General features: G+C 38.5%; 1 long non-coding RNA gene across 5 annotated transcripts; it reads right to left on the minus strand.

Annotated features, from left to right (window-relative positions):
• Positions 1-923: 923 nt before the first annotated feature.
• On the minus strand, positions 924-18,622 carry LOC121825599 (uncharacterized). 5 transcript variants are annotated; one of them, XR_013048223.1, is made up of 7 exons: positions 8,867-18,618; positions 8,319-8,591; positions 4,641-4,823; positions 2,818-3,139; positions 2,486-2,720; positions 2,157-2,390; positions 924-2,065 (listed from the first exon to the last, which is right to left on the minus strand). It is a non-coding gene; the product is annotated as an uncharacterized LOC121825599 (long non-coding RNA). The 5 variants fall into 5 exon arrangements; XR_006067910.2 differs by having other exon boundaries at positions 8,319-18,616; XR_013048222.1 differs by having other exon boundaries at positions 4,978-18,616.
• Positions 18,623-19,307: the final 685 nt, after the last annotated feature.

The raw sequence follows: 19,307 nt of genomic DNA on the forward strand, positions 1-19,307 counted from the left end.
AAGAAATTGTCAATAGATAAAATAAAAATATATTGTCTAAATGCATAAGCTCTTGAAAGAATGAAACAAATTTTAAAAAGTACTCTCAGATAATGTGGTGGTTTGTATAAGAATGGCGTCCATAGGCTCATAGACTTGAATGCTTGAATTAGGAAGTGGGGCCTTGTAGGAGGAAATGTGTCACTGGGACTGGGCAGTGAGGGTTCAAAAGCCCATGCCAAGTCTATAGTCTTTTCTCTGTGCCTATGGATCAGGATGTAGTGTTCAACTACTGACCCGAGTCTGCCAGCATGCCTCCGTGTTTCCCGCCATGATGATAATGGCCTAAACCTCTGACACTGAAAACAAGCCCCAGATTAAATGCTTTCTCTTGTAATAGTCGCTTTGATCATGGTGTCTCTTTACATCACCAGTATGGTGATATTTTATTTGTACTGAAATGTGATTTTAATTTTATGTTAATAAATAAAGTTGCCCTGGGGTCAGAGCTATTAGAGCCATAGCAAGAGCGTGGTGGTTAGAAGAGCTAGGTTGATTTCTGTGTGTTCAGGGATACAGCCAGTATTGGAGACATATGCGTTTAAGACCTGGAGGGCGGTACTTACAGGCAGTGACGAGGCAGTCACGTGTTTGGGTTTATAACCAATGAGAAGGCAGAACAGAAAGAATATTTAAAGACAGACAAAAAGGAAGAAGATCTCTCGGGGAAGCTAGGAGCACTGCAGGAGGTAAGATTTTATCTCTGAGCTCTGACCTCTCAGCTTTCTCTTTTACATTGGCTCTGTGTTTCTTATTTTAATAAGACGATTGGTTACATCTACACACCAGAACAATGGCTAAGATAATTAGGCTGTTGTTCAAGTCATATAGTTAAAATAAGCAATCAGTTGTATGCCAAATTTAAAATACATAATATTTCACACTTTTTTATTTTCCCAACTTAATATTTTATTAATCATTTGAGAATGTCATACAACATACCTCAATCACAATTGATTCCCGTTCCTCCCAGGTCGACCCTCTCAACCTTGTGGCATCCTCCCTCAGAATAGAAAAAAATGCAATATAACAAGTCCAATTGGTGTTCTCCTTATACTCATTGGAGCATGGTCAAACTTGCAGTAGCCAGCCCTTTAAAAAGGAGTTCTTTTCCAACCCCTGCCTGAAGCCATCAACTGTGAAGAGCTACAGTTAAGTATTTTTAGTACAACTTTCAAAAACTCTCCAATAAGATCCTGTCTAGATTTTCTTTTTTGGAGGGATGGTGGCACAGAAGCCTTCAATGTCCATATGAATTTCAGTTATGATTCTATGGTCATTGGTACTACTGAAAAAGAAGTTCCTTGCCCTTAGAAGTCAGTGGCAGTACAGATCAAGGCCTTCCACATGGTTTCCAGGAGCAGAATGAATCATAGACTTCTACAGGGTTTCCAGGAGCAGCACAGATCATGGTCTGCAAGATTTCTGGTGACAGCTTGGATAACTGTCATCCATCTGGTTCAGGACATCAACACAGATCACCAACATAACATGTTTGAGGGAGGCATCACAGATCACTATCAGGATGTCTTCTTGTGGCAGTACTGACCACAGACATTGACACAGTCTTCATCAGCAGCTGGGTCATGGATATCCAACTGGTCTTCAGCATGCAACCCAGAGCATGAACATAAACATAGTATTTGGTGGCATCAAGGACAAAGATTTCAACATGGTCTCCAGCCCAAGGATGGCTTAATGATGTCAAAAAATTTTCTGTTGGCAGCTCAGATCATTCATATTGACCTAGTCCCCAGTAGCAGCACCAATCAGAGGCAGCGACATTATGGCTGACAGCAGCACAGACTAAAGTCATCATGGTCATCATCATGGACTCAGGTGGCAACATGGACAATGGACATTCACAAGTTCTAAGATTCCAACAAAGACTATGGCCATAAACATGGTTATCAGTGGCAGCATGAATGAGTGACATCAACATAATTTCAGATGTTAAGTCAGATAGTGGACATCCACAAGGTCAAAAAAGGGAACAAAGATCAGTGACATCAACATGGTTGGTTTCCTGTGGCAGATCATAAACATCAACTTAGTTTCAGGTGGCAGACAAATCACAGAAATCAACATTGTATACAGTACCAACACAGGACACTTACCTGAAGTGGGTCTCAGGTGGTAGTATATACCATTGATTTCAGAATTGTCACAGATTATAACAGACTAGAGACAGCAGTATGGTTACAAGTGGAAGCAAGTTTCAGTAGCATCAACATGATTGACAGCAACAGTAAAGATCAGTGACATCAACTAAGTTTCAGATGACAGGTCGAATCATGGTCATCAGCAAGGTTAAGAGAGGCAGCAAGAATCACTCACATCAACATGGTTGCCTGTATCAGTATAGATCATGGATTCAACTTAGTTTCAGGTGGCAGACAGATCATAGAAATCAATATTGTACACATGAGGGAAACAGGAAACTTACTTGAACTGGGTCTAAGGTAGCAGTATGGAAAAATGACTTCAACACTGTTTCCGATGACACTGTACACTGCAGACATCAATATGGTTACAGGTGGTAGCAAAGTTCAGTAACTTCAACATGGTTGACAGCTACAACATAGATCAGTAACATCAACAAAGTTTGGACAGTAGGTTGGATGATGATCGTCAACATAATTAGAAGATTCACCAAAGAACAGTGACATCAACATGATTTCCTGCAGTGGCATGCATCAGGAGTATTAAATTAGTTCTGGATGGCATGTGGGATCAAGAAAATCAACATTATTCATATGGGCAGCACAGAATACTTACCTCAGTTTGGTCTCAGGTGGCAGGACAGAACATGGACATCAACATCAACACCTTATCCAGGAGCAAAACGTGACATAAGGCATCAACATGGACTTCAAACCAATAGGAATAGCATAGGAAAGCTCATGAACATGATAAAGAGAACAGCAGGTATCAATGTCATCACCAAGGTTGCAGGTGGTAGAATGTAAATATCACCACTTTCAGATGGTAGCTGAGATCATGGCAATTAACATTCTTCACGTTGGCAGCACAGAACACTTGCATCAGTAGGGTCTCAGGTAGCAGAATATCTCCATGGATATGGACATCAATATCATATCTACAGTAAGAAAGACCACAAGCATCAACAAGGCTTCCAGAAATAGTAGGAAGAGCATGGTAGCTCATTCAATAATGGACATCACTTTGGTTAACAGAGGCACATGGGATCAATGGCATCAACATGGTTCAGGTGGCATCATGAATTATGGATTTCATCTTACATTTTAATAGTGTGTTTAATCTTGCAAATTAACATTCTGCATGTTGGTAACACAGAACAATAATTTATTACAGTCACAAGGGGCAGGAGAGTTATTGGACATCAACAATGTATGTAGTGGTTAAGAAGGACCACGGGCATGTACATGGCTTCCAGAAGAAGCAGGAATAGCATGATGGCCTATGTTAGACATCAATTTGATTAACAGAGTTGGATCAATGACATCAACATGGTTGCAGGTGGCAGCATGAATCATAGATATCAACTTATTTTCAGACTGCACATTAAATCTTGAAAATTAACATTTTTCTCATTCACAAAACAATGGCAGGAAAAATAGATATAAACTTCATATTGAGCAGCAAGAAGAACTACAGGCATTAACATGCCTCCCAGAAATAGTAGAAATACCATGGAATGTCTGATCATGGACATCAAAACCTTTAAGAGGGAGCAGGAAACAATGTCATCAACATGTTTATAGACAGCAGCAAGAATCATGGATATTAACTTAGATGGTAGTTGAATTCTTGGAAATTTACTTTGTTCATGTTGGAATAACAGAAAATTTATCTTAATATGGTCATAATTGGCCACATAGGTCACCAATATCAAGACGTTATCCAGAGGTAACAAGGAGCAGGGGAATCAACATGGCTTCCAGAAGGAATAAGAATAGCATGGAAGTTCTGATCATAGGCATCAACATGGTTTACAGAGACAAGAGGGATCAATAAAATGATCACAGATTCAGATGACACCAAGAATTATGGATATAAAATTAGTTTCCAAGATTAGCGAAATCTTGGAACTTAACATTTCAATTCCTAAATCTTGGAACTTAATATTCTTCATGTTGGTGAGAGAACATTTAATTTAACAAGGTAAAGACAGCAGGAGAAATCACAAAACACAATATGGTATCCACTGGTACAAATATGATGGGCATCATCATGGATTTCAAATGTACTAGGAATATCATAATTAGAATCATAAACACCAATATGTCCATCAGAGGCAGAAGGGATCAATGACTTCAACATGTTTGGAGGTGGCACCATGTATTCTGTATATCAACATAGTTTCAGTTGGTGGTTAAATTCTTGGAAATTAATGTTCTTCACATTGAGAGGACAGAACACTTAACATGAACATTGACACAGGTGGCAAGATTTCAAGGAAATCTACATGGAATATACTGGCAAGAAGGTCCACAGGCATCCACATGGTTTCTAGTAATGCCAGAAATTCCATAAGACAATGGATCCTGTACATCCACATGTTTACCAGATGCAGCAGGGATAAATGAATTCAGCAAGTATTCCGGATATCAACTTACCTTCAGTTGGTGTTTCAGATCATGAAAATTTACATTCCTCATGTTGGCAAAATGTACACTTAGCTTAATATGGCCATAAGAGGCCAGAGAGGTCATGGCAATCAAGATGTTATCCCATTAAAAGAAGGACCACATGCATCAACATCACATACAGAACCAAAGGAATGCCCGGCAGGTCCTTTCCTAGACATGAACAAGGTAAACAGAGGCAGCATGGTTCAATGACATCAGCATGAGTGCACATGTAAACATGAATTAGAGACACCAGCTAAGTTACCAAAGGTTCATTAAATTTTAGCAATTACCATTCAATATGTTGTCAAAAAAGAACACTTACATTAGCATGGTAACTTGTAGGAGGAAAGATCACAGTGGTAGGAAGATTGTGAGCATCAACATTGCTTCCAGAAGGAGTAGGAATAGCATTATAGTTCCAATCATGGTCGTCAACATATTTAAGAGACTAGGCTGAGATTAAAGACCTCAACTTGTTTGGAGGTAGCAGCATGTATTCAGGATATTAACTTAGTTTCTGTTAGTATATCAATTCTTGCAAATTATATTCTTCATATGGGTAAAGAAACACTTACATAAATAAGGTGATAAGGTGATGGAGAATTGGAAGCAATCAAGGTGTTATCCCATGGTAATAAGGACATGTTTCAACATGGCTTACAGAAACAACAAATGCATTACAGGTACATGCATAGAAATCAACAGGGTTACCAGTAGCAAAAGGGATCAATGAGATCAGCATGGTAGGATGTGGCAGCATGAAATATGGATATTTGTTTATTTACCAATGCTTGATATATCTTGGAAATTACCATTCTACACATTGCCAGAAAGGAACACTTGCCTTTATATGGTCATAAGGGACTAGATAATTTATGACAATCAAGATGTTAGCCCATGATTATAAAAAAGTCCACCTGCACCAACGTGGATTACAAAACCAATAGGAATACAGGGGATCTCCATTCATTAATATAAACAGGGTTTGCAAAGGCATCGGTGATCAATAACATCACCATGGCTGCAGGTGACAGCATGAATAATGTGATCAACTAGTTACCAAAAGTTGGTTAAATCTTGGAAATTACCATTCTATACATTGGCAATAAGGAACACTATATTAACATAATTACCTGTATCAGGAGAGATCATGGAAACCAACATGGTGTCAAGTTGTTTACAAAAGCATGACCCTCAACACTGCTACCAGAAGAAGTAGGTAAAGTATTATAGTTCTAAAAATGGACATCCATATGGGTAAAAGAAGTAGCAGGGATCAATAAAATCCACAAGGTTTCAGGTATCATCATGTTGAAAGTATAGCCACATAGTTTACTTTGGTAAATGGAAGCAGGGAAATTAACTTTCTACATCATGGAAAGACAGAACCTAGTCCAATGTACCGGACTGATGGACATCAACATCAGATCCATGGCCAAGAAAAGAACCCTGGCATCAACATGCTTCTAGAAATAGTAGGAAAAGCATGATATGTCTACTCACAGACATTAATGTCTAAAGGAAGCAGTAGGGATGAATTAATTCAAATTGTTTGGAAGTGACAGCAAGTATTCCAGATATCAACTTAGTTTCAGTTGATATTTTTGTTCTTAGAAATTTACATTCTTTATGATGGCAACACAGAACATTTACATTAATATGGTCATAACGAGCCAGAGAGGTAATGGCAATCAAGATGTTATCCCATGTTAACAGGGACCACATGCATCAACATGGCTTACAAAACAATAGCAATGTAAGACAGGTAGTTTCATAAACATTATCAAGGTTAACAGAGGCAGCAGGAGTCAATGACATCAGCATGGGTGCAGGTGGCAGCATGAAATACAAATATCAGCTAAGTTAACAGGTTCATTAAATCTGGGGAATTACTAGTCTATATATTGCCAAAAAGGTACAATTACCTTACTAGATGACTTATAGCAGAAGAGATCATGGAAATCCACCTGGTGCCCAGTGGTAAGATCATGAGCATCAACATTGCTTCCGGAAGGAATAGGAATAGCATTGCCCTTCCAACCATGGATATGCACATATTTAAGAGACTCAGCTGGGTTTAAAGACCTCAACTTGTTTAGAGGTAACATCATGTATTCAGGATATTAACTTACTTTCTGTTAGTAGATCAATTCTTGGAAATTACATTTATTATATGTGCAACACAGAATACTTACACAAATAAGGTGATAAGGGGATGGAGAATTGAAAGCAATGGAGGTGTTATCCCATGGTAATAAGGACCACATGCATCAACAGAACCAATAGGAATGCATTGGAGGTACATTCATAGACAACAAAAGGGTTAATATTGGCAACAGGGACCAATGACATCCACATGTTTGTAGGTTGCAGCATGAATTAGGGATATCTGCTTAGTTACTGATGCTTGTTAAATCTTGGAAATTACCATTTTACATAATGTCAAAAAGGAACACTTGCCATAATATGGCCATAAGGGCTGGTGAATTTATGGCAAAGATGATGTTAACCCATGGCATAAAGGACCACCTGCATCAACATGGCTTATAAAACCAATGGGATTGCAGGGGAGCTCCATTCATTAATATCAGCAGGGTTTGCAAAAGCAGTAGAGATCAATGACATCAGCATGGCTGCAGGTGGCAGCATGAATAACTTAGTTACCTAAAGTTGGTTAAATCTTGGAAATTACCATTCTATACATTGGCAACAAGGAACACTTATATTAGCATCATCACCTGTAGAAACAGAGATCATGGAAATCCACATGATATCCAGTGGTTAACAAGACCATGAGCATCAATCTGATACCAGAAGTATTAGAAAATGCATTATAGTTCCAATCAAGGACATGTATATGGGTATCAAAAGCAGCATGAATCAATAAAATCCACAAGGTTTCAGGTGGTAGCATGTTGAATGGATAGCCACATAGTTTACTATGGTAGTTGAGTTCAGGGAAATTAACAGTCTTCATGTTGGAAAGACAGAACTCTTGCATCAACATGATATCAGGTAGGAGGACAGATAGACATAAACATCAGATCCATGGGCAAGAAAGAACCCTGGCATCAACATGGATTCCAGAAATAGTAGTAATATTATGGTATATCTGCTCATGGACATATGTATGATTAAGAGATGCAGCAGGGATGAATGATTTAATTTGTTTTTTTGGTTTTTTTTTTTTTTGGTTTTTCAAGACAGGGTTTCTCTGTGTAGCTTTGCGCCTTTCCTGGGACTCACTTGGCAGTCCAGGCTGGCCTCGAACTCACAGAGATTCGCCTGCCTCTGCCTCCCGAGTGCTGGGATTAAAGGCATGCGCCACCACCGCCTGGCGAATGATTTAATTTGTTTGGAGGTGACAACATGTATTCCAGATATCAAATTAGTTTCAGTTGCTATTTTTGTCCTTGGAAATTTACATTCTTCATGCAGGCAACACAGAACACTTCCATGAATATGGTCACAAGGGGGCAGAGAGGTCATGGCAATCACGATGTTATCCCACAGTAACTAGGACAATATGAGTCAACATGGCTTACACAAACAATAGGAATTCCTGTCAGGCCCTTTCATAGAAATCAAAAAGATTAACAGAGGCAACAACTGTAAATGACATCAGTATTGGTGCATGTGGCAGCATGAATTACAGACACTTACCTTAATATTGTCATTTGTAAGAGGAGAGATCATGGAAATCAACCTGGGGTCCAGTGGTAGGAAGATCATGAGCAAAAACATTGCTTCCAGAAGGAGTAGGAATAGCATTGTAGTTCCAATCATGGACATGCGCATGTTTAAGAGACACAGCTGGGTTTAATGACCTCAACTTGCTTGGAGGTAGCAGCATGTATTCAGGATATTAACTTAGTTTCTGTTAGTATTTCAATTCATGATACATACATTCTTCATATTGCCTATACAGAACACTTACTAAAATAAAGTGTGAGGGGATGGAGAATTGAAAGCAATCAAGGTGTTATCCGATGGTAAGAAGGACCACATGCATCAATATGGCTTACAGTACCAATAGGAATACATGAGAGATCCATTCATTAATATCAACAGGGTTTGCAAAGGCATCAATAATCAATGGCATCAGCATGGCTGCAGGTGGCAGTATGAATTATGTGTATCAACTTAGTTACCAAAAGTTAGTTAAATCTTGGAAATTACCATTCTATATATTGGCAAAAACAAACACTTACCTTAAGGTGGTGACTTGTAGGAGGACAGATAATAGAAATCAACATGTTGCCCAGTGGCAACAAGATAATGAGCATCAATATTGCTTCTGTAATAGTAGAAATGGAATTGTGCCTCCAATCATGGTCATCCACATGGTTAACAGTGTTTCAGGTGGAAAATGTAGAATGGATAGCCACACAGTTTACTTTGGTAGTTGACATCAGAAAATTAACTTTCTTCATGATGGAAAGACAGAACTCTTGCACCAACATGATGTCAGGTAGGAGGACAGATAGACATCAACATCAGATCCATGAGCAAGAGAGAACCCTGGCATCAATGTGGCTTCCATAAATAGTTGGACTAACATGGTATGTCTGCTCATGGACATCTACATGTTTAACACATGCAGCTGGAATAAATGAATTCGATTTGTTTGGAGGTGACAGCAAATCATCCAGATATCAAGTTACTTTCAGTGGGTATTTGAATTCTTAGCAAAACAGAACACTTCCATCAAAAATGTTATAAGGGGCCAGAGAGATCATGGCAATCAATATGTTATCCCATGGTAACAAGGAACACATGCATCAACACGGTTTACAGAACCAACAGTAATGCACTGCAGGTGCATTCATAGACATCAACAGGGTTAACAGTGGCAACAGGGATCAATGACATAAGCATGGTTGGAGATGGAAACATGAATTATGGATATCTGCTTAGTAAAGAATGTTTGTTAAATCTTGGAAATTACCATTCTACACATTGCCACAAAGGAACCCTTGCCTTAATATGGCCATCATGGGCTAGAGTATTTAGGCAATCAAGATGTTAACCCATGTTATAAAGGAAGACCTGCATCAACATGGCTTACAGAAACAATAGGAATGCATGGGAGCTCCATTCATTAATATCAGCAGGGTTTGCAAAGGCATCAGTGATCAATGACATCAGCATGGCTGCAGGTGGTAGTATGAATTATGTGTACCAACTCAGGTACCAAACTTGGTTGAATCATGGAAATTACCATGGAGTCTGGTGGTTTATTAGAACAAGAGCATCAACACTGCTACCAGAAGTATTAGGAAAAGCATTATAGTTCCAATCATAGTCATCCATATGGGTAATGGAAGGAGCAGGGATCAAGTAAATGCACAAGGTATCATGTGGCAGGACATAGAATGGATAGCCACATAGTTTACTATGGTAGTTGAGATCAGGGAAATTAACATTCTTCATGTTGGAAAGACAGATCTCTTGCATCAATATGTTCTCAGGTAGTAGGACAAACAGACATAAATATTAGACCCATGGGCAAGAGAAAACCCTTGCATCAATGTGACTTCCAGAAATAGTAGGAATAGCATGATATATCTGCTCATAGACATTCGCATGGTTAAAAGATGCAGCAAGGATGAATGAATTCAAATTGTCTGGAGGTTACAGCAAGTATTCCGGATATCAACTTAGTTTCTGTTGATAATTTTGTTTTTCGGAATTTACATTCTTTATGTTGGCAATACAAAACACTTACATTAATATGGTCATATAGGGCCAGAGAGGTCATGGCAATCAAGATGCAATCCCTCGATAACAAGAATCATATGCATCAACATGGCTAACAGAAACGATAGGAATTCCTTTCAGGCCCTTTCATAGACATCAACAAGGTTAACAGAGGCAGCAGCAGTCAAAGACATCAGTCAGCATGGGTACAAGTGGCAGCATGAAATACAGATATTAGCCTAGGTAACAAAAGTTCATTAAATCACCCAGAAATTATCATTGTATATATTGCCATAAAAGTACACTTACCTTAATACGGTCACTTATATCAGGAGAGATCTTGGAAGTCACCATGGTGTCCAGTGGTTAGAAGATCATGAGCATCAACATTGCTTCCAGAAGGAGTAGGAATAGCATTGTAGTTCCAATCATGGACATGCATATGTTTAAGAGACTCAGCTGGGTTTAAAGACCTCAACTTGTTTGGAGTTAGCAGCATGTATTCAGAATATTACCTTAGTTTCTGTTAGTATTTCAATTCTGGGATATTACATTCTTCATATGGGCAACACAGAACACTTCCATCAATATGGTGATAAGGGGATGGAGAATTCAAGCAATCAAGGTGTTATCCCACAGTAATAATGACCACACACATCAACATGGCTTACAGAACCAATAGGAATGCATTGGAGGTGCATTCATAGACAGCAACATTTTTAACAGTGGCAAAGGGTGTCAATGATATCAGCATGGTATGAGATGGTAGCATGAATTAGTGATATCTGCTTAGTTGCCAATTCTTGTTAAATCTTGAAGACCACCATTCTACACATTGCCAAACAGAAACCCTTGCTTAATATGGCCATAAGGGGCTTGAGAATTTATGGCAATCAAGATACTAACTCATGGTATAAATGACCACCTGCATCAACAAGGCTTACAGAACCAATAGGAATGCAGGGGAGCTCCATTCATTAATATCACTGGAGTTTGCAAAGGCAGCAATGATCAATGACATCAGCATGACTGCAGGTGGCAGCATGAATTATGTGTATCAACTAGTTAACAAAATTTGGTTAAATCTTGGAAATTTTCATTCTATACATTGGCAACAAATAGCACTTACATTAACATCATCACCTGTAGCAACAGATATCACGAAAATTGACATGGTGTCCAGTGGTTTACAGGACATTGAACATCAACACTGCTACCAGATGTAGTAGGAAAAGCATTATCGTTCCAATCATGGACATCCATATGGGCAATGGAAGTAGCAGGGATCAATTAAATCCAAAAGGTTTCAGGTGGTAGAATGTTGAATGGATAGCCACATAGTATAATATAGGAGTTGAAACAAGGGACATTAACATTCTTTTTTGTTGAAAAGACAGAACACTTGCATCAACATGGCCTCAGGTAGGAGGACATATGGACATCAATATCAGATCCATGGGCAAGAAAGAATCCTGGCATCAACATAGCTTCCAGAAATAGTAGGAATAGCATGGTATGTCTTCTCATGGACATCTGCATGTTTAACAGATGCGAAAGGGATAAATGAATTCATCTTGGTTAGATGTGACAGTTATTCCAAATGTCAACTTAGTTTCTGTTGGTATTTTTGTTCTTGGAAATTTACATTCTTTATGTTGGCAACACAGAACATATACATCAATATGATCAAAAGTGTCCAGAGAAGTCATGGCAATCAAGATGTTATGACATGGTAACAAGGAACAAATGCATCACCATGGCTTAGCGAAAAATTAGGAATTCTAATCAGGTCCTTTCATAGACATCAACAAGGTTAACAGAGGCAGCAGGAGTCAATGACATCATCATGGGTGCAGGTGGCAGCATGAATTACAGGTATCAGCTGCGTCACCAAAGGTTCATTAAATCTCTGTAATTACCATTCTCTAAATTGCCAAAAAGGTACACTTACCTTAACATGGTCACTTGAAGCAGGAGAAATCAGGGAAGTCAGCATGGTGTCCAGTGGTAAGAATATCATGAGCATCAACATTGCTTCCAAGAAGCATAGGAATAGATAACATTGTAGTTCCAATCATATACATGCACATTTATAATAGACTCAGCTAGAATTAATGTACTCAAATTGTTTGGAGGTAGCATCATGTTTTCAAGATATTATCCCAGTTTCTGTTAGCATTTCGAATTTTGAAAATTACATTATTCATTTTGGCAACACCGAACTCTTACATAAATAAGGTGTTAAGGGGATGGAGAATTCATAGCAATCAAGCTGTTATCCCATGGTAAAAATGACCACATGCAGCGACATGGCTTACAGAACTAATAGGAATGCATGGGAGCTCCATTCATTAATATCAACAAGGTTTGCAATTGCAGCAGTGATCAATGACATCAGCATGGTGGCAGTTGGCAGCATGAATAATGTGAATCAAAAGCTGGTTAAATCTTGGAAATCATGATACTATACATTGGCAACAACAAACACTTACCTTAATGTGGTGAATTGTAGCAGGAGAGATCATAGAAAAGAATATGGTACCCAGTGGTAAGAAGATAATGAGCATCAACATTGCTTCTGGAGTAGTAGGAATGGTATTGTGCCTCCAATCATGGGCATCCACATAGTTAACAGAAGCAATAGGGATGTATTATATCCACAGTATTTCAGGTGGTAAAATATAGAATGAATAACCACACAGTTTACTTTGGTAGTTGAGATGAGAGAAATTAACTTTCTTCATGATGGATATACCACCAACATGATTTCCAGTAGGAGGACAGATAGACATCAATATCAGATCCATGGGCAAGAAAGAATCCTTGCATCATTGTGGCTTCCAGAAATAGTAGAAATAGCATTGTATGTCTGCTCATGGACATCCACATGTTTAAGAGATGGAGCAGGGATGAATGAATTCAAATTGTTTGGAGGTGACAGAAAATATTCTGGATAACAACATAGTTTCATTTGGTATTTGAATTTTTGGAAATTTACATTCTCTGTGTTGGCAACACAGGACGCTTCCATCAATATGAACATGAAGGGCCAGAGAGGTCATGGCAATCAAAATATTATCTCATGGTAACAAGGACTACATTCATGAACATGGCTCACAGAAACAATAGGAATGCATTGGAGGTGCATTCATAGATATCAACAGGGTAAAAAGTTGCAACAGAGATCAATGACATCAGCATGTTTATAATGGCATGATATATTATGGATTTCTGCTTAGTTATAAATGCATGTTAAATCTTGGAAATTGTCATTCTACACATTGCCAAAAAGAAACTCTTGTCTAAATATGGCCATAATGGGCTGGAGAATTTATGGCAATCATTATGTTAATACATGATATAAAGGAACACCTGCAACAACATGGCTTACAGAAACAATAGAAATGCAGGGGAGCGCCATTCTTTAATATCAGCAGGGTTTGCAAAGGCATCAGTGATCAATGACATCAGCATGGCTGCAGGTACTAGTATGAATTATGTGTACCAACTCATTTATCAAAAGTTCTTTAAATCATGGAAATTACCATTCTATACATTTGCAACAAGTAAAGTCTACATTAACATAATCACCTGTAGAAACAGAGATAATGGATATCAACATGGTGTCCAGTGGTTTAGAAGACCATGAGCATCAACACTGCTAGTAGAAGTAGTAAGAAAAGAATTATATTTGCAATCATGGACAACTATATGGGTAACAAAAGCAGCAGGAATCCATTAAATCCACAAGTTTTCAGGTTGTAGAATGTTGAATGGATAGCCACATAGTTTACTATGGTAGTAGAGATCAGGGAAATTAACATTCTTCTTGTTGAAAAGACAGATCTCTTGCATGAACATGGCCTCAGGAAGTAGGACAGATAGACATCAACATCAGATCCATGGGCAAGAAGAACACTGGCATCAATGTGACTCCCGGAAATAGTAGAAATAGCATGATATATCTGCTCATGGACATCCGCATGTCCAACAGATGTAGCAGGGATGAATGAATTCAATTTTTTTGGAGGTGACAGCAAGTATTCTGGATATCAACTAGTTTCAGTTGGTATTTTTGTTCTTGAAAATTTACATTCTTTTTGTTGCCAACACAGAACATTTACATTAATATGGTCATAAGGGGCCAGAGAGATCATGGCAATAAAGATGTCATCTCATGGTAACAAGGACCACATGAATCATCATGGCTTACAGAATGAATTGGAATGCATGGCAGTTCCTTTCATAGACATCAACAGGGTTAACAGAGGCAGCAGCAGTCAATGACATCAGCATGGGTGCAGGTGGCAGCATGACTTACAGATATTAACTAAGTTAACAAAGGTTCATTAAATCTTGGGAATTACCATTCTATATATTGCCAAAAAGGAACACTTACCTTAATATTGTCACTTGTTGCCGGAACGATCATGTAAGTCACCATGGTGTCCAGTGGTAAGAAGAACATGAACATCAACATTGCTTCCAGAAGGAGTAGGAATAGCATTGTAGTGCCAATCATGGCCAAGCACATATTTAAAATACTCAGCTGGATTTAAAGACCTCAACTTATTTGGAGGTAGCAGCATGTCTTTTGGTTATTATCATAGTTTCTGTTGGTATTTCAATTCTTGAAAATTACATTCTTCATATTGGCAATACAGAATACTTACATTAATAAGGTCATAAGGGGATGGAGAAATCAAAGTCATCAAAGTGTTATCCCATGGTAACAAGGACCACTTGCATCAACATGGCTTCCAGAACGAATAGGAATGCATGGGAGCTCTATTCACTAATATCAACCTGGATTGCAAAGGCAGCAGTGACCAATGACGTCAGGTTGGCTGCAGGTGGCAGTATGAATTATGTATATCAACTTAGCTACCAAAAGTTAATTAAATCTTGGAAACTACCATTCTTTACACTGACAACCACAAACACTTATCTTAAGGTGGTGACTTGTAGCAGGAGAAATCATAGAAAAAAACATGGTGCCAAGGGGTAGAAGGTTTTTAGCATCAACATTGCTTCCAGAAGTAATAAGAATGGCATTGTGCCTCCAATCATGGACATCCACATGGTTCACAGAAGCAGTAGGAATGTATTATATCTACAGGGTTTCAGGTGGCAGAATGTAGAATGAATAGCCACACAGTTTACTTTGGTATTTGAGATCAGAGAAATTAATTTCCTTCATGATGGAAATACAGAACTCTTGTACCAACATGGTGTCAGGTAGGAGGACAGATAGACATCAAAATAAATTCCATGTGCAAGAAAGAACGCTGTCATCAACCTGGTTTCCAGAAATAGTAGGAATTGCATCGTATGTCCGCTCATGGGCATACGTATATATAACAGATGCAGCAGGGATAAATTAATTCAATTTGTTTGGTGGTGACAGCAAATATTGAAACTCGGTTTTGTTTGGTATTTCAATTCTTGAAATTTCACATTCTTTATGTTGGCAACACAGAACACACTTCCAACAATATGATCATAAGGGGCCAAGGAGGTCATGGCAATCAAAATGTTATCTCATGGTAACAAGGACCTCATGTATCAACATTGCTTACAGAAACAAGAGGAATGCATTGGAGGGGCATTCATAGACATCAACAGGGTTAACCCTGGCAACGGCTGTCAAGGACATCAGCATGGTTGGAGGTTGCAGCATGAATTATGGATATCTTCCTAGTGACCCATGCTTGCTAAATCTTGGAAATTACCATTCTACATATTGCCAAAAAGGGGCTTAACATAGCCATAAGGGGCTGGAGAATTTATGGCAATCATGATGTTAACCCATGGTATAAATAACCACCTGCATCAACATGGCTTAAAGAAACAATAGGAATGCAGGGGAGCTCCATTCATTAATATCAGCACAGTTTGCATAGGCATCAGTGATCAATGACCTCAGTATGGCTGCAGGTGGCAGCACGATTAATGTGTATCAACTTGGTTACCAAAAGTTGGTTAAATCTTGGAAATCACCATTCTATACATTGTCAACAAAGATCACTTACATTAACATCATCACCTGTAGCAACAGATATCATGGAAATCAACATGGTGTCCGGTGGTTTACAAGTCCATGAGCATCAACACTGCTACCAGAAGTAGTATGAAAACTATTATGGTTCCAATCATGGACATCCATATGGGTAACAGAACAAGCAGGGATCAATTAAATCCACAAGTTATCAGCTGGCAGCACGTAGAATGGATAGAAACATAGTTTACTACGGTAGTTGAGATTAGGAAATTAACTATCTTCATGATGCAAATATAGAACTCTTGCATCAACATTGTCTCAGGTAGCAGGACAGAAAGACATCAACTTTAGATCCATGAGCAAGAATGAACCCTGGCATTATGTGGCTTCTAGAAATAGTAGGAATAACATTGTATGCCTGCTCATGGACGTCTTCATGTTTTACAGATTCAGCAGTGATGAATGTATTCAATTTGTTTGGAGGTGACAGCAAGTATTCCAGATAAGAACTTAGTTTCAGTTGTATTATTGTTCTTGTAAATTTACATTCTTTATGTTGGCAACACAGAATACTTACATTAGTATGGTCATACGGGGCCAGAGAGGTCATGGCAATCAAGATGTTATCCCATGGTAACAAGGATCATATGAATCAACATGGCTTACAGAAACAATAGGAATTCCTGTCAGGCCCTTTCATAGAAATCTACAAGGTTAACAGAGGCAGGACTGGTCAATGACATCAGCATGGGTGCAGGTGGCAGCATGAATTACAGATATCAGCTACATTAACAAAGGTTCATTAAATCTTGGAAAATACTTTTCTATATATAATACCAAAAAAGAAACACTTACCTTAATATTGTCACTTGTATCAGGAGAGATCATGGAATTCAAACTGTTGTCCAGTGGTAAGAAGATCATGAGCATCAACCTTGCTTCCAGAAGAAGTAGGAATAGCATTGCCCTTCCAACCATGGATATGCAAATGTTTACGAGACTCAGCTGAGATTAAAGACTTCAACTTGTTTGTAGGTAGCAGAATGTATTCAGGATATTAACCCAGTTTCTGATAGTATTTCAATTCTTGGAAATTACATTCTTCAAATTGGCAACACAGAACACTTACATAATTAAGGTGATAACGGGATGAAGAACTCATAGCCATCAAGGTATTATACCTTGGTAACAAGGACCATATGCACCAACATGGCTTACAGAACCAATAGGAATGCATGGGAGCTTCATTCATTAATATCAATAGGGTTTGCAAAGTCAGTAGTGATCAATGACATCAGCATGGCTACAGGTGGCAGTATGAATTATGTGTATAAACTTAGTTACCAAAAGTTAATTAAATCTTGGAAATTTCCATTTTACACATGGGCAACAACAAAAACTTACCTTAAAGTAGTGACTGATCATTGAATTCTACATGTTGCCCAGTGGTAAGAAGATAAGTAGCATCAACATTGCTTCCAGAAATAGTTCTATTATCATTATGCTCCCAATCATGGACATTCGTATGGGTAACAGAAGCAGGGATGTATTATATCCACAGGTTGTTAGTTGGCAGCATGTCAAATGGATAGCCACATAGTTTACTATGGTATTTGAGATCAGGGAAATTAACATTCTTCATGTTGGAAAGAAAGAACATAGTCTCAGGTAGCGGAACAGATAGACATCACCATCAGATCCATGGGCAAGAAAGAACCCTGGCATCAACATGGTTCCAGAAATAGCAGGAATTGCATGGTATGTCAGCTCATAGACATCCACATATTTAACAGATGCAGTAGGGATGAATGAATTCAATTTGTTTGGAGGTGATAGTAAATATTCTGTATATCAACTTAGTTTCAGTTCTTGGAAATTTACATTCTTTATGTTGTCAACATAGAACACTTCCATCAATATGGTCCCAAGGGGCCAGAGAGGTCATGGCAATCAAGATGTTATCCCATGGTAACAAAGACTACATGTATTAACATGGCTTACAGAAACAACAGGAATTCATTGCTTGTGAATTCATAGACATCAACAGGGTTAAGAGCAGCAACAGGGATCAATGACATCAGCATGGTTGGAGATGGCAGCATGAATTACAGATATCTATGTAGTTAACAATGCTTGTTAAATATTCAAAATTACCATTCTACACATTGCCAAAAGGAACACTTACATTAACATCATCACTTGTAACAGGAGATGTCACATAAATCTACATGATGTCTTGTGGTTTAAAAAATCATGAGCATTGCCAGGCATTGGTGGCACATGCCTTTAATCCCAGCACTCGGGAGGCAGAGGCAGGTGGATCTCTGTGAGTTCGAGGCCAGCCTGGGCTACCAAGTGAGCTCCAGGAATGGCGCAAAGCTACACAGAGAAACCCTGTCTCGAAAAACAAAACAAAACAAAACAAAACAAAAAAAAAACCATGTGCGTCAACACTGCTAACAAAAGTGTTATGAATAGCATTGTAGTTCCAATCATGGCCATCCATATGCGTAATAGAAGCAGCAGACATCAATTAAATCCTCAAGGATTCAGGTGGCAGTCATGTAGAAAGAATAGCCACATAGTTTACTTTGGTATTGAGATCAGGGCAAATAACATTCAAGTTGGAAAGATAGAAATCTTGTATCAACATGGTCTCAGGTAGCATGACCGTAGAACTCCACATCACATCCATGGGCAAGGAAGAATCCTGGTATCAACCTGGCTTCCAGAAATAGTAGGAATTGCATTGTGTGTCCACTCATGGATATCCACATGTATCACAGACACAGCAGGGTAGTGGCATCAATTCTGTTGTTGGCAGCATGCATTCTGGATTTCAACTTAGTTTAGATAGTATTTCAGTTTTTGGAAATTTATATTCTTCATGCTGGAAACATACAATGCTTACCTTCACATGGTCCTCAGGGCATGGAGAGGTCATGGCCATA

Source organism: Peromyscus maniculatus, chromosome X (genome assembly GCF_049852395.1).
Source record: "Peromyscus maniculatus bairdii isolate BWxNUB_F1_BW_parent chromosome X, HU_Pman_BW_mat_3.1, whole genome shotgun sequence".
Lineage (NCBI taxonomy): Eukaryota > Metazoa > Chordata > Mammalia > Rodentia > Cricetidae > Peromyscus > Peromyscus maniculatus.